At 39.3% G+C, this 4,426-nt stretch overlaps 1 pseudogene; it reads right to left on the bottom strand.

The window, feature by feature from the left end:
- Positions 1–2,079: 2,079 nt before the first annotated feature.
- On the bottom strand, positions 2,080–2,518 carry LOC116590223 (annotated as a pseudogene).
- Between the last annotated feature and the right edge of the window lie 1,908 nt (positions 2,519–4,426).

Here is a 4,426-nt window from a genome sequence, read left to right on the forward strand (position 1 = left end):
CCATTCACCACCTGCTAGTAGATAGATCTGATTGTATCCACTTAATAACTACTACTGGATTTCTCTTAGCCAAGAGTAAAGTCTAAATTCCTTAGTGAGCCCTCACAATCTAGCCCCAGTTCTCTAAAACCACTCTCCTCTAACCTAGATTCCCACTCCATGATGTTCTCCATAATGCAGTCTTGGTTCCTCAGTCAAGACATGTGTTCCTTCTTGCCTTTACTTATACCACTCTAAGAGTGGATTCAACTCAGATGGTCCAAATGAAGAGGATATTTAAGAGACACAGTCAAGGTAAAGGGAAACCACAACAGTGTTTAAGACATCCAGAAACTAACAGAGTGGAAAGCTCTTACCTTCGATAGGCTCAAAGGGCCAAGGGGATTAGATACTGTCACCACAACCTAGGGAGAGTTAGAGTCATGGGAAAGGGAGCCATGAGTAGGAGCTGTAGGCTGGGAAGGTGGCAGCCACTGCCAAATCACAGTGCTGACCCAGAGATGGGACAGTGAATAAACACCCATCCTCTCTCTCCTCCCGCCCTCTAATTTCTGGCAGGGTCTTTGGCCAAACTCTACTAAAACCCAGCCAGCCACCAAGGATGGTCAGATGGTGTGGTCTCTAGATTATAAAGCAGGGCAGAGAGAGGCAGAGAAAGGAATGGTGGTGTGTGGGAGGGGGAAATTAAATGGAGAGATTAATGAAATGGAAATAAATGGAATTTAATGGGAGATTAAATTAACCACAGAATTCCCCTTTATATATAGTAAAATACTTTGTATCTTACAGGACATGGTTCAAATGTTGCCTTTTATGTTGTCTTCCCACATTTGGCAATCCCAAGATCCAGTTATTATTTCACTCTTCTATGTTCCCTTGGTTGTTGTTATGTCTACGTTACTGCAGCTATCAGTCTGACTTATGATGCAATTATTTATGTATCTGATTCCATCTCTTGCATCATATTTTGTGTTGCTGGAGGAAGGGGATAGCACTTCCTTTGGCGCGGTGCCTTGCAGGTAACAGGCAAGCAGTAACTGTTGGTTGAATTTAATTGCATTTTCATGTTATCGCCTTCTCTGCCTCTGTCAGGGAGATTCATTCATACTTGTAAAGCGTAGTTCTCACATTTTTTACATTCCCACTCTTCTTAAGAGTTCCTTTTAGTCTTCTTCAGCTTCTTGCTTCATTTTCTCCTACTTACCACATTTTTTAAGTTAGATACTTCAAGCCTCAGCTCACCCTCACATTGGGAATACGGCTGTCACTGACCCTGGCAAGGGTCTTTAGCTAGCTTCAGTCCATGTCTTAAGTGGCGCATATGAAATTTTTTTTTTCTCTAATTTATGCTTGCACCAAGCTTAAAAATGAAGTTGCAGAACCCAAATTTTTATTCTTCATTGGACTTTAAACTCTTCTGAATAGAAGTTATGCTTGGCTTAACATGTTTTGCATACAGAAAAGGCTGTGAGCTGCTTCTATTCTTTATAAATACCAATAGCAAGGGCAGCTAACATATTTTTATTATGCAAACGTTATTCTGCACTGATAGTTTTGATGCACAATGGTATGTGGTTTTGAGATTTCTGTATGAAAAGGAGTATTTTTAGACCCAATAAAAATATTATTCTACATTTGTGACATTACTAATGATAGAAATAATGGTAAAAATTATAATTGCCATAGCAGTTCTGAGTTTTCATCTCAAATATTGTATTTTTCATATTAAGAAGTTCAACTTTACTTTTTTTTAACCTTTCTTTTTCTTTCCTTAATATGCTCATCCCTTCTACTTCCTTGAACATATGGAACGTAGTTATTACAGTTGTTTTAATGTCTTTGTCTTCTAATTTTATCACCTGTGTCATATCTTTTTGTTTGTTTGTTTTGTTTTGTTTTTTAGGGAGACAATTTGGTTTATTTTCAACCAAGAAACAAAGTGTGGAGGTGCTCTATACCAGTGGTGAAAAGATACAAAAGAGGGGTGGGGTGGAGAGGAGACCCAATAATGCTCAGCATTATTCTAAGCAAGCTCCAGCTCTTCATTCTAACACTTTAGGCAAGGACAACCATACTTTCTCACTCAGGCTGCAGAAGAATGGAAACTGGACTCAGTTTATTGTCTCCTACAGGGCAGGCAGAGCAAGAGGTTCTTTTAAGCTGATGGAAGAGGTCATTGTGGTCTGTTGGGAGTCCCGTAGCAAGCACAAAATGGATGCTGACAGGGGTCCACACGGCCAATGGGGGCCAGTCTTGGCTCCCTAGGGTCCTAGGCTTCTCTTGATTCTCAGTGATAAGCTTGTCAGTCAAATACAGTTGGCCCATGTGGACCTGTGGATGATTTATTTCAAGGTCTCTTTTGGTTTTATTCACTAGGATTTGAATTTCTTCAGGATCCTTTACATTCTTATTGTCCTCCTGACATCATAAGTTCTTTAACTGAAGGAGCTGAAATGCTTGCTCTTTCTCAGCATAGCAGTTACAGATTCAACATTTGTGTGGGGCTGGAGGCAGCCATTTTGGAAAGAAAGAATACATAAATAAATGGGTCCTCTTTGAGGAGGTCCCAAGTTTAACCTAACCCACAAAACTTTAGCCTACGTAAAACTACAAAAGAAATAAAATGCAGTGGGCCTCAGTCTTGCCTAGAGGGCTGGGCCTCCGCCTCAGAGAGCCCGCCTGCGTCAGATTTGTTTCTGTGGGTTGATTGATTTGTGTTCCTCATTACGGGTTGTATTTTCCTGCTTCAGTTTGCATGCCTGGTTAAAAAAAAAAAGAGTATCAATAAAAACATTGGATCCCAGGCATTATGAATTTCACATTATTGGCTGTTTGATTGTCTCTTTCTTTCTATATTCCTTTAAATATTTTTGAGTTGTGTTCTGGGACACAGTTAAGTTACATAGAAACCGTTTGCTCACCTTTAAATTCTGATAGGAGCAGACCAGCCTTTAGAACGAAGGACTAAACGGGCCTACTAAAGAGGCAGTAGCTTTCTGATACTCAAGCCAGTGCCCAATGTGTTAGAAAGTTTTTCCATTTAGATTGTTGGGAATGTGAAGTATTTCCAGCCCTGTGTGAATGCCAGTAATTGCTCCCTTCAGCTATTTTTTTTTTTTTCTTGGCCTCAGGTAGTTTCCATACACATCTATGTTAATTAAAGACTCAAGGGGGAGACCCTGCAGATCTCCAGAACTTTCTCTGTGTTTATCTTTCACCTCTCTGGTCATCTACCCTATAAATCCTAACTGCCTTAGCCAGTCTGAATTCTCTCCTCTTCCTCTTCAACTCAGGAAAATTTCCAGGCTTTATTGGGGTTCTCATGCCTATGCTGTAGCCTGGAATCTCTCTGGGCAGTAAGCTGGGGTAATTATAAGTCCACTTCATTTGTTTCTCCTCTTTTGAAGATCACTGTCCTCTGCTGCATTTTGTCCAATATTTGAAAACTATTGTTAATAGTTAACTCAAGTGTTAACTCAAACCACTGAAATGGTTTTCATTTGTTTAAGGTAAAGGGTAAATCAGGTCCCTGTTATTCTATCATGGCCACAAATGAAAGTCACAGATTTGACTTTTAAATGGAGGATGGGGAAGTATATTGGACCAATTTTGTATCAGAAAAAATAAGCTAGAGTATGACCATGGCTCAGTCATTTAACCTCTTCTTAGCTTTACTTTCCTCATCTGTAAAGTGAAGAGGTTGGTCTATACCATCATTAGGTTCTTCACTGGTTCTTAAATTCTGTAATTATAGAATTAAGCATAGGTTTACCTTTGCAGAGAAAATAGATATATAGTCTTCAAAGTGATTGTTTAAAGATCTGGATCTATGAAGCTTTTACTTTGCTCTGGTAAAGTAAATTTAGAAGAAAAGGTTTGTTTTTAGTGGATGAAGAAGGAATCTTAAGTTACAGGCTTGGGAGGGACAATACAAATCCCATAGCACATACCTGGGAAACGACCAAACAATTTGAAGAGGGCAAAATGTATAGGAATATTCATTGTTTCATTACTGTTTACAGGGCCTAGGTATCATGTCTGAACATAGTGAGTGGTCAATCAATATCCGTTGAATATCTTACTTGATACTTGAAACCATTTTTCTCACAAGGAAAAGTGACTAAAAAAGCAATTGTTATTCAGTATATAGGAAAAGTTGGAAACAAACAAAAAACCCATCAACATTGGGATTGCTTAGTGGTATAGCCATATAATGGAATATTATGCAAGAATAACAATACTGAAGCACTGTGGCATGCATTAATATGGAATGCTTCCCAAAATATGTTGTTAAACTGAGGGTTGCTGGGGGGAGGTGCAGGGATAGGGTAACTGGGTGATGGACATTGGGGAGGGCATGTGTTATAATGAGCACTGGGTGTTGCATAAGACTGATGAATCGCATACTTGTACCCCTGAAACAGAT

This window comes from Mustela erminea, chromosome 5 (assembly GCF_009829155.1).
Source record: "Mustela erminea isolate mMusErm1 chromosome 5, mMusErm1.Pri, whole genome shotgun sequence".
In the NCBI taxonomy this organism is placed as follows: Eukaryota; Metazoa; Chordata; class Mammalia; order Carnivora; family Mustelidae; genus Mustela; species Mustela erminea.